Source organism: Bufo gargarizans, chromosome 10, assembly GCF_014858855.1.
Source record: "Bufo gargarizans isolate SCDJY-AF-19 chromosome 10, ASM1485885v1, whole genome shotgun sequence".
Taxonomy (NCBI): Eukaryota; Metazoa; Chordata; class Amphibia; order Anura; family Bufonidae; genus Bufo; species Bufo gargarizans.
The window spans coordinates 111,047,505-111,060,327 of NC_058089.1; the positions used below are offsets into that span (position 1 = coordinate 111,047,505).

At 47.0% G+C, this 12,823-nt stretch overlaps 1 protein-coding gene across 4 annotated transcripts in view; it reads right to left on the reverse strand.

Moving 5' to 3' along the window:
- ANKRD11 (ankyrin repeat domain 11) overlaps window positions 1-12,823 on the reverse strand; it is a 146,394-nt gene that overhangs the window by 121,227 nt on the left and 12,344 nt on the right. For all 4 annotated transcript variants that reach the window (XM_044269631.1, XM_044269633.1, XM_044269632.1 and 1 more), the window contains exon 2: window positions 1,575-1,652. The gene's annotated coding sequence lies outside the window, so the exon portion shown is untranslated. The remainder of the gene's footprint in view (window positions 1-1,574; window positions 1,653-12,823) is intronic.

A 12,823-nucleotide genomic window follows, 5' to 3' on the forward strand; every position in this document is an offset into this window, starting at 1 on the left:
TGTCCTGAGGATAGGTTATCAATATTAAAAAGCCTGGACAACCCCTTTAATGCCAGTAGAAGTGTCCTATCCCTGTCCGCAAAACATACAAAAATAGGACACGCGGGACGGATGAGAGACAGATGCAGACTGAACATACGGCTGTGCGCATGAGGACTTAAGAATTTCCCACCCTGGGTCATTACATCTTATCATTAAATGTTTCTTCGGCACAATTAGACATGAAAATGTAGTTACTTTGGTAATTTACTTAAAGGGGTTGTCCGGGTTCAGAGTTGAACCCAGACATACCATTATTTTCACCCAGGCAGCCCCCCTGATGCTAGCATCAGAGCATCTCATGTTCCGATGCGCTCCCTTGCCCAGCGCTACATCGCGCAGGAAAAAAGGCTCTTTTGATTACAATAACACACTGCCGGGCGGAAGCTTCCGCCTGGCAGTGTGTTCGGTGATGTCACCGGCTCAGATCTGGCAAGCTTTAGCACTGCGCTAGCCGTTTTACTGGCTAGGGCAGCACTAAAGCATGCCCATCAGTGCCGGTATTCCTGGCAGCCCTATGGAGAGCCCCGGTACGTTACTGGATCTCCAAAAAATGCCTTTGCCCTGCAACCATTTAGTGCAGGGCAAAGAGCAGCGGAGCATGAACTGCTCCGATGCTCAAGTCAGGGGTGGTTGCTTGGGCGAACTGCTCCAGCTGCGAGATATCTTTACTTCATTATAATGGTGCGCCCTAGTGATTAATCTGTATTAAGGTGGACGCACATGCTCAGTTCCATCCGTCAACTGCCACCATCTATAGCTATTGTTAGGACAGAACTACAGCAGAAAGGCGCGTTCCCTCTGAGCTGCCACAGAAAGCAAACGCCTCCTAAGCTGCCAGTCTGGCGTAATGAATGGGGAGATCTCTGGATCCATTGGAGTTACAGGGCTGGTTCTAGCTTTGAGAGAAAATAAATATATATATATATTTTTATATATTAGTATTTTATGGCATAACCACTTTAATATTTCTGATAGGGTCAAATCATTCGGTGTATTGTAATGAGACCACATCTGAGGTCAGCCAGACAATGAACAGTCAAGTTTGAGAAAGTACAATCGTAATATGGAAACTGTAAAATAAAAACGCCTATAACTGGTTAAATAAAACCAAGCACCTAAAAGCAAAACTAAAAGACCATTAGCCAAAAATACCGTTAAGACAATAACTCAACACACAAGAAATACGGAAGTCCCAGACCAGATCATTTTAAAGCAGATAAGTCTCAGTTGCGTCCGAAACCTTGTGATCAAACAGAGCTTTCCACCAAATGAACGGTAAAAGCGCATAAGCCAGTAAACCGTGTACATAAAGCAATACAGCGATGCACACAGTGCAGTAACCCGTCACATCTACAAATCTGCAAAGCGTATAATTAAAGGGCAAAAACCCATCACACGCTTCTGAGGCGCTGTTGTCTGTCAACATTCACTTTTATATGAGGATGAGTCACAGAGCCAAAGCTGCACAGCCAGAGCGTACAGCGGGCGGCATAAGAAAGGAGGAGGGGAAAATAATGCAGTTGGATATTTACCGACTCCATAGTGGAAAGCCGCGAGGTGCTAGTCGCATATAAAAGTCCAGTGTCTTTGCCCAAGCTTGTAGGAAGATTCTGAAATAAGAGAGAGAGACAGGTTAGATTGTTAGAGGCACTCCAACAACGCAGCATTCGCATTTCTACACAAACCAGTTAGACCATAGCACCGTGTGGGAAAACTGCACCGGCCCCCATACTCTAAAGCACCTTACTACACCAATTAAAGAGTCCCATCACACCAATGCGTGGCGTGACCCTATAGGAGACCACTTCTTGATATAAAGTCCCCGATCTCATTGCACATTCGCTCTTCCACTGGGGCAGTTTTATATACAGCAGATGGTTGGCGAGGAACGCTTCCTTCCCAACTATCTGCTGATCGCTAGCAGGGGAGACCGATGCATTTACATGCCTGCGATCTCCTCCAGAGTATGGGGAGGAGTGATCGCTAATGCCATCGCTCTTTCCCATACTGACTCGTTTGCCGGCAGCAGATCGTGTTCACACAGCACAATCTGCTGTCGGCAAAGATCACTTTTGCGTGTGCACAAACGATAGGAAACCCGATGAGTGAGCGTTTTGGTTAATCGGCAGCATATTTATAATGCCTGTTTAAAGGGGCCCTTAAAGTCTCGAGAACACAGTAGAACAGTGTGCTGCCAAATGGTTCACCTCCTATGACACTGCACTATAGCAATGCCTATACCTGCATAAGTAGCATCCAAAGGGGCATACAGAAGTATACCAGAGTAGTGTGCCGCCACATTGTGTGCTTCCTACAACACCGCACTATAGCAATGCCTCTAGGAGAGAACACCTGCGGCATAAAGTAGCATCCGAATGGGCATACAGAAATACGTCAGACCACCAACTCCCATAGGTACTGCGTTTCAGTTCTGTGGGTCAGAGCTGAAATGCAGCAAGTCCCTTTAGGGGACTAGGGGATCATACACACTTAAAAATTAAGAATCCATTATGGGGGTCAATACACAACGACGCAAAGAATATAACTTTTTTGCAAAGATTTAAACAAAAATTTAAATTTTTAAAAACACAAGAAAAACTTTATAAATGTGGCATCACTAACCGTACTGACCCAGAGAATCAGGTGAACTGGTCAGTTTTACTGCACTGGGAACGTTAAAACCAATAAAACTAAGATGGTATTGCATTTATTTACCAATTTCACCCCATTCTGATTTCTATTTAGCAATTACAAAGCGCAACGTGTGGATAGATGAATGGAAAAAAAATAAAAAATAAAAGTTAGGGCTCCTGGAAAGCTAGTTAAAGTAAAAAACAAAAACACGGAAGGGGTGGGAGAATAGTAAAATAAAAAATATTACCCTGTCCTTGACTGGTTAAAGCCTGCATTTTTCTTCGTCACAGTGAATGTAATTTCTGAACATTTGTGGTGGCCTCGGCCTATAGTAAAGTCAGAAGGCAATCCACGTCAGCGGCATCAAACCCCCTATCTACAGTCTGTTCAGGTCTGCACGGTTCTCAGCCTGCGGGTGTTTTCATCCACTGACAGCAAACAGTATGACTCTGCGAGAGACCGCCATTACCACTCTACCAAACAAATATCAACACAAAAACATAACCACGTGGTTCCAAACAAGTCATATCCAAATGATGAAACATACAAGACTCCCATGTACTCCGAATGATACACACGCTGCTTCTGTAAGCCACTCTATGTGCTGCTGGAGGAAAATAGCTCCGCAATACAGCACGTCACCATCATTTCTTCTCACATTCATTAGGAAGCTGCGAGTAAGATTGAAGGCGCACAGCGATACCTGCACGTGCCCATAGAATTCTATAGGCGACGTTCACTGATCTGTGCCAGCAAACCGCCCGATTATTAAAGGGCTCCTCCTGCTGTGACTGCGGCTTTAATGGGTCCGTAGAAAACGATAGGCGATGCTTCGTTAGCAGTCACCAGCACTGATCATCAGTTGCTATAGCAGCAGTCATGCAAAATACACATGTAAAAATATCTAGTATCTGCACAAAATAAGTGGGTGGTAGCAGAACATGCTCAAGGACGTGGCTCGAGAAGACGGCGCTTGGTGCATCTCTGCCTTACGTTACCGATGCAGAAGGATTTACAGACATGCAACCATTTAGGGTAGTTTCACACTTGCGGCAGAGGATTCTGGCAGGCATTTCCGTCACCGGAACTGCCTGCCGGATCCGGCAATCCGGACGCAAACTGATTGCATTTGTCAGACGGATCCAGATCAGTCTGACAAATACATTGAAATACTGGATCAGTCTCTGCGGTTGTCGTCCGGAAAAACTGATCCTGTATTAATTTTTTTTTTTAGCAGTTTTAAAAAGGTCTGCACATGCGCAGACCAGGGAAGCCGGATCCGGCACTAACTTCAATGTAAATTAATGCCGGATTCCGGGATTCCGTCAAGTGTTCAGTATTTTAAGCCGGAGAGAAAACGGCAGCATGCTGGGGTATTTTCTCAGTTGAAAAAAACTTGAGGGACTGAACTGATGCATCCAGAACAGAATGCTCTCCATTCAGGATGCATTAGGATAAAACTGACTAGGGATCGACCGATTATCGGTTTCACCGATATTATCGGCCGATATTCAGGATTTTGAACGTTATCGGCAACATGTTTTGCCAATATACCGATAACGTATCGGGAACACTGATCGTGCTGCTGTCAGCGTGATCCGTGCTCCCTCAGCAGCACAGGGGAGAAGGAAGCGGTGTCTCCCTCCCCCTGTGCCTTTCCAGTATTGGGCCCCTGTGATGGAACTCAATACTGGAAAACAAACGCACATTAGGGTGGAAACAACAAATATTTATCGCAGACAACTGCAACACACCCCTTCCCTTCTTGAGCGACATCTTCCAAGGGAACACACACCAGTGCAGGCAAAATTGGAAGGACAAATTTCAGCCAAACTAGCCACCTAGATGGATGGGCCACACTACATCACTGTCCGGATAGGAATCAACAGGGAGATGTCGGCAGAACGACAGCCCATCTGCGACCATAGGCTGCCCACAGAGGTCTGAGGACCACTTTGTAATATCTGAACACTACCAAGGGCTGTACAAACAAAAATAAACAAAAAACCTGGATGGTGCAGATTCCAGTTCCAAGACCACCACCTATCGGAAGAGATGGGGGTCCCCTTTTCACCGAATGCACACCCAAAGGAGGAGACACTGCATGCATGTGGCTCCCTCCATTGAATAATATGGGTGTTCACAGAATCAGAATCAGCTTTATTCACCAAACACGACACAGTCGATCATGCTCATGAATTGGGTTAGGCACAGGTACAGGACATAGTACTAGGGGGTGGAAAGGGGGGTTATGCAATGGGCACATTAGGGGCAAGAGATTATGGGCGGGAGATGGGGCAGGATGAGTTCAGCAGTCTGACGGCCGTTAGGAAGAAAGTGTTCAGCCTCCTCCATGTCCTTGCAGGGATGGCCTGATACCTGCGGCCGGACTTTAGACGTCTGAAGAGATGATGGCCCGGATGGGAGTGGTCATTGAATATTTTCAGAGCCCTGGAGCGCAGTCTGTTGGAGAAGATAGAGTCAAGGGGTGGTAGTGGCAGTCGAGTAGTTCTCTCCGCCGAGCTGATGACCCTTTGTAGTTTGCGCTTGTCACTGGCTGATGAGCCGGCATACCACACCAGAAGGGACGAGCACAATACCGACTCGATGGTACAGGAGTAGAAGGACTTCAGTAGGTCCTGAGCCATGGCGAACTTTATGATGGACGAGATGTTGGGACGCCAGGATAGGTCCTCAGAGATTGTGGTGCCTAGGAGGCGGGCACTGGGTACCCTTGCGACTTCAGATCCGTCAATATAGGTCGGGCGGGGGGGGGGGGGCGGGACACTACCCTTCCCTTCCTGAAGTCGACGACCAGCTTGACCGTCTTTGTGGCGTTTAGGACCAGATTGTGCGCGCCGCACCAGTTGCTGACCCTGTCAATTTCCTTACGGTAGGCCTGCTCATCGCTGTCGCTAATCAGGCCCACGAGTGTGGTGTCATCTGCGAACTTGATGACTTTAACTGAGGCCTCCTCCGATCTGCACTCGTTAGTGTACAGAGGGAACAGGAACGGCGATAGTACACATCCCTGAGGGGCGCCAGTGTTGGTGACCCCCATAAACTACAATGGAGAGAGCCCAGCATATACATGGTCACCTCTCTAACTCGTACTCTTTCCAGGAGTGCCGAGCAGGGAGCCATGGACCCCATTCTCAAGCTATATGGAGGCCTGAGAAAGGGCTACACAGTGCACCAATAGGAGCCGCGGGCCACTCTTCTGACATGGAAAGTGTGAGCAGACATGGTTGGGGCCCCACACAGAATGGCACAGAGGACCAATATTTTGAAATGACTAATCAAATTATGTTAATACGCAAAAACCTGTGGCGATGACGGCACAACATCGGCATGTTACACGTGCTGCAGGCATCACTAGATACTGAAAGTGAAATCAGCGATTGATCCAAAAGGAAACCAGAATACGGCGATCCCCGAACTCTGCAGCAGGTGCATTTCTCTGCAAATTGACAGCAATCCCACCAAGTGTGACCTCACTCAGTAGGATCCCACAGACTGGAGGTACACTAACATGCATTAAAAACCATTTCTGAGGTGGCAGAAAAAAAAAAGAGGGCACAGCGTGGGCAGGCCGGCCCCCCATTCCTAATTTGATGCCAGGAGCGGGTGTAGTTTAAATCATGTCACAGGTTTTTCAAAACTGCTGATAGAAATCGGAGAGACACACGATGCCACTGCCCTCTATGTTTCCCTCATGAGTGCACATAAAGCTGTGACGGCACGGCGAGGCGGCGGTGGGGCTGGGCTCATAGGTCTATACAGGCTCCGCACAAACCCTATAGAAGTGGATACACTGGGTGTCAATGGCCACAATGTACGAGGGTTGTAACACCAGTTTTACTGGCGTGTTAGAGATGCATTAATTTGTGAGCTCACAGTTTGCTGTCGCTCACATCACTTTAGTGGAAAAGGACGGGGCATTTACCGCAATTCAAAATTTATGCCAGAAAACTGGAGTCCTACAGTAGCTGGCATAGCGTCTCATTTTTGGCACAAGGACAGCATAAGAAATGACTAAACTTAATTTAGAGTAACTTCATATGAAATGCTATGTTTGAAGGATTTTGATATTGATGGCCTATCCACAGGACATCGATACGAGACTGGCGGGGGTCCGACAACCTGCACCCCAGCCAAATAGCTGCTAACTTGTAGCTCCGGATCTACACGGGCTGTTTGGCGGATGGTGCTGCTCCCACTGATCGGAGGGGGTGGCGGACCTCTGCCAATCTGATGGAATATCCTCAGCTTAAGACATAATATAAAAGTACAAGTAAATGTGCCTCGCCGACTTTCTAAACATACAGAACATTGCAAAATATTTTGGGACATACGTCTGCTAGATATTGAATGCGGTCAGATATATAGTATTTTCTAACTGGCTAGGAATGACAAAGAATAGTACAGCATTCTTCATATAGGGGTTTACCCGATAGGACCCAGCACCCCTGCTGATCAGGACCGAGCTGCGCCTAGGCCTGGAGAACGCGAGGTCACTGGCCTAGGAAGAGGCAGCGGTGCTCAGGTCAGACACCAATCTTTTGAGGACCTACCCCAAGGATAGATCCTCAGTATTAAACACTTAGAAAATCCCTTTAAAGTTTTTTAGCCTTATATTAGCGTTGCGCAAAATTGCTACGTACTAAAAGGAGCCGGTCAGACAACAGCACGCTTCATCTTATAGTCCGGCCAACAGCCATTTCTCCGGACCTCCCCCATGAGCATGCGCAGGAGACACTTCTGCACCGGAACAAGCCAGCGTCTGCCACCACACAGAACCTCTAGAACTGACACCAGACTCCCATTAGCAGGCGGTTCAGTTACACCCATACTGGGGCACAGTATCCCCCAACAGACCATGGGTTTCATTTACTCACAGACTCAAACTTCAGCCGACCCCTGAGCGGACTACAGCCGACTCTTCTGGACTGAGGATTTCTGCTTCATGGAGACCCGAGAAGTGACTACAGCGAACCACCACCGGCCCGACTGCACGCTTACATTGCTTTATTGTAATTTTACTATTTTAAGAGGCATCACCCATTCATGTATTTCTACACTTCCGATTGAGGAATCGTTTTGCCTTTCATTCATGCAAATATTGTCACCCCATTCACTTTACCCTTGATTTGCCTTTATGTCTCATGTCTCCTGACATGCACCCCATGTAATAATTCAAAAACATCTATTCTTATGACCATGTTAAATGACCACTATTCTCCAAGTAGAAGCCCCCAGGTTGGGGGGGGGTCCCCGCACGGAGAGCCACTGGCAGCACTGATTGGCTGCGCAGGGACACCTCCAACCGGAACACCCAACCTGACCTTTATAGCAGACTGCTGGGAATTCACTCAAACTAGCTGGAATAACAGAGGAACGGCACAACAGTCATAAGAACAGATGCTCCAGAATTGGTACTACATGGGGAATGCCAGTAGTTACTAAACAGACATGTCAGGAGAGGGGACTGGGTCCTGTTTACTGTGTATAATGTTTCAGGACCGGTTTGTCCTTCAGACACGTCTCTTACACTAACAGCTTTCAGCGCCTGTCAAGCATTGCTTCGGTAAGGTTTCTTCACCTGCCAACCAAGCTGTGCCAAGAAAAAGCCAATCTCTCCCTTAGGCTTTATATAACCTGGGCAATGGTAGGAGCAGGACAGATTTGAGGCCCCAGATCCACGGTGATCATACGCCATTTTGAAGAGAGGCCCAGGACACTGCCGTCCGGTTTGCCACCTTCATTCCATCGACGAGGTACGTTCACATCTTCGGCACAAGCCGTTCAAGCCAGAGAACAGCCTTACCGAGTTCTCCAGTGCCGTGCGCAGCCCGACCTCAGACTATAATGGGATCCAGCTGCTTTCGGGTGAAAAGTCAAAGGCGGACGGATCCCTTTAGAGTCTATGGCAGGGATCAGCAACCTTCGGCACTCCAGCTATGGTGAAAGTAACTCCCAGCATGCTCCATTCACTTCTATGGGAGATCTCAGAACAGACAGGCAATTGTGCATGCTTGGAGTTGTAGTTTCGCCACAGCTGGAGTGAGGGAGGTTGCTGGTCCCTGGTGTGGATCGCTCCGGCAGGCCGTTAGTCAGTTGATGTCCTATGTGTGCTTCTGCATCCGTTTTATCTCCAAAATGCACAAGTGAAACAAGAAATGAGGAGAAATAATGCCCAAGACAACTCAATGCAGAAGTCAGTCAGAACACAAAACTAAGACCGAAAAAAAAAAAAGCCTTTTTCCTCTGCATCACAAACAGGATGCTTGCTCAATACAGCGGGGAGGGACGTGGAGGAATATGCCTTGCACAAAAAGCAGCCATGTTCTCTAGAGGGCCTGTCGCTTCTCTATTCTCGTCTTGAAGCCATTTACTGCCACGTGCTGACAACAGTTACAATTCTAACTTTCCAAACACGTATATTTATTCAGTTCACTACTAATTAGAAATTCACACAGTTTTAATAAATAAAGCTGTGAACAAGTTGCTGGGTGCAAATGTGAAAGGCTTCGGGGACAAGGCATGAAAGGGTGACCTCCTCCCTGCAATGTCTGAGCGTTAGGCGTCAGTGGCAATCTGCAAAGAATTGGGAATATTTCCAGCTGCTTGCAAGGCACTTGTGGCCGGGCTTCAGATGTGACATTTGCCCAGAAGGAACATAGCAGCGCATTGGTACTTACTCTATGGTACTACAGACCCGTAGGCAGGGTGCCCCCATATGGTGCCATGCACAGCACTGTACGATATAAAGTAGTCTCCCCTAGAAGCAATCGTTATATATGGGGGTCACTTTGTTCACAACTTTCCTGTAAGGGCTCAAGCAGTCCGGGAAACGCTGCCCTTGTGTCGGCCATATCTCCTGGACAGACTGTGGCTCATCTGAGCCGAACTCACAGCATCATAGTAATTTACAATGCAGCGAGTTCCTATCTGACTGTACCCACATGATTATGTGGATACATTTAAAAAGATGACGGAATAAATACTGGATTTTTTTTTTTTTTTACCATTACCGGAGGCTGGACCTTTTCGCCTATCCACATGATGGGAGTAAAATACTATAGAGCCGCAGTCAGACAGGAACTCAATGCATTATAGACCACTATGACGCAGCGAGTTTGGGTCAGATGAGCCACCAAGACACGTGCCGTGCTTCCCAAACTGCATACAGACGTGTGCATAAGCCCCAAGAAAAACCTCTGATGTGCTTCCGTATACAAATCAGAGGCATGCGGATGTACAGTACGGCACCAAAGACTACCACATGGGTCCAAAAACTGAAGCAGATATACGGCCATGTTCACAAGGCCAGGTTTTACATTTACTGCTGATTCACTGGTACGACTCTTGATATCAGTTTGCATGCTCATAAATATTGCCCCAGCCCCCCAAAAATAATTTTATAAAAATTTGTTCAAGGTAAAATAAAATTATACTAAATCGGATCAAACAACCCCCGGTGTAGCACCGATACTCTGATCCTCCTCCATTGTTGCATCCTTGACGTCATTTCCACGGCAGTAATGACAAAGTTTATATACCACACCTGACCGCTGCAGCCGTACACAGTACCAGAGGGCCAAGCCCAGCATCAAGATTTTCCTTCAACTGAACTAAGCAGCCTAGGTCACCATGAAAACCAAACCCATAGCACGATTGCCTGTTCCTTCCCTCCTATGCTCGGTGTGGGAGGGAGCATGACAATCAGGCCTGAGAACTAGGGAAGGAAGACCCCAAAAGGTAGGAGTTTTTTTTTTTTTTACACAGAATACCCATCATGCCTTATAGGACCCTGGTACTAATAGCAGGGACAAGACTACCTGTTCCTCCAAAAGGAAGGACAAACAGGAGTATCCTTCAGGCCTAATACAAACAAATAGGGAAATGCAACACAGAATCCATACAAAATACAAAAGGGAAAGGAAAGAACTTAAAAAGGAGCAATGGAAGCACCAGGAACTCAGCCGAGATCCAACCACAATCTATCCAAAAGTCCAAACTGAAGCTATAAACCGCACAGCATTGTGGGAGAAGCAACTATAGATGGAGGTTAAATTACCCTAATGGCCATACCTGGGAAAAGAAGGTGCGACAAGCACCAGAAACACCACAGACGTCATTTGATCCAAACAGAAAACATGTCAGATCAAACCACATGTTGCCAGTCTCACCGATCTCCTGTCGCGGGATCGTCCATGACAATTATTCCTCCATACTATTCCAGTGCTACAGAAGAAAAAAATAAAATGCTGTCCCTGGCACTTCATGAGCAGTGGCACGTGCTCCCGTTCCATGAATGGCAGATAAATTATCATGCCTATTAAATACACATTAGACATTTGTTAGGGAGAAAAAAAAAAAAAAGAAAACTGTACATGCGCCCATGACGCTTGTACAGTCATTATTGCGACTAGGGATGAGCAAATAGACTTCGGATGAAACATCCTTAGTCGAGTCGCATAAAACTTCGTTCCCTAATTGCGACCTCTCCCGCTCACCATGTCTGCGATGCTGCATGCCCTAACCCTGCTGTTCTGTCGAGACTCCACCTGAAGCCTGGCAGGTAACAGCCATATTTTAATGAGGAGCGCCGTTGGACCTCTCCTGCACATCAGCCGTACTGTGTATACAAAAAGGATGGACTAAGGGCAAAAAAAATAAATAAAAGGGGGGAGTAAAGTGGTTGTCCTAAATGGCCATTTATTACATAACCACTGGTTAGATAAGCCTGGCGACTTTGGCCCCTTGCAGACGAGCTTTACTCCCACTGCGAGTCCACAACACAGCACCCGGTTTGACCTCCCAGCGCTGACTGGAATCACATAGCATTATATTGATTTATGATGCTTTGTAACCCTTACAGTTCTGGAATGTATTGGATAACACGGACAGCATTATGTCAGTATTATCCAATACATTCCAGAACTGTAAGGGTTACATAGCAGCAGCATAAATCAATATAATGCTATGTGACCCCAGCAGTGCTGGGAGGTCAGGCCGGGAGCTACGTTGCGGAGGGTCTGCAAGGGGCCTTTGGCTGTGACAAACATCACATGGCCACTAGTGAAAGGGGTCATTTTGGGACCTGCACATTGCCATAACAGCCCCAATAATTCTCACAGCTGTATAGGGTTGCAATGCGACCCCATTCACTGTTACGATCTGAAACCCTGCACGACATTACGATGATTGGTCATGCTGGCAACAGAGCATTCCTTTCTTTTTATTTAGCACACAAAGTGCACCAGGCCCTGTGACAGAATTGCGCAAACCAGCTATGGAATCAGTTTCATCTGCTAGTGTGAGGAGACAAAGGCCAGCGTTACTCGGCATTCTGTGTGTGGCTGAGCGCACTGCAGCTGTCCACATCGATGCCCTCTCTTCTCCACCACTTACATGGGGGGCACAGGGCACCCTCAGCACATGGCACAGTGTACGCAGAACGCTCACCTCCGTGCGTCGCATGACTGAATAACTAGTCTACTTTAGCTGCCCCTTGTCTATGGAGCAGTCGGCAGGGAGCGCACTCCCCTTTTTCATAACTGAAAAGCAAGCTGCTGTGTTCAGCGCGGGATAAGCGGGGTGTGAGGAGCAGCCAATGGTAGGGCAGCACGCTGATACTGACCAATCAGCAGCCTCCTCACTAATAACAGAGCTCTGTTATTGGATTGTTGTGTCTCTGCTGGATGCAAGACCTTACTTCATAAAGCAGCAGAGGGTCTGGGCGCAAATGGCGACAAGACTACAAAGTCTTGTCGCCATTTGGCAATTCTAAGTTGCATTGGCGACCATTTTGTTCGCCACCTGGAGCCCTCTATACAGTTGTCACAATGCAATCAGGCAGGTAACGTTGGATTCACCAAACCCATACTCCATCAGACTGCCGGAAAGAGGAGAAGTGCGACTCCTCACTCCACAGAATACAGCTCTCCAGAGACTTAAAAAAAAAAAAAAATCATCATCATCATCAAAATCAAGGAGCCATTGGCTCCTAACCTGAAAAATTTAGGAGCCAAATCAAATTTTTAGTCGCCAAATTTAAAAACACATTTGATTTTGATACCATAAAAAAAAAGTATTGCGATACTCTATACCACACGAAAAAAATTAAAACACCAAAAAAGCC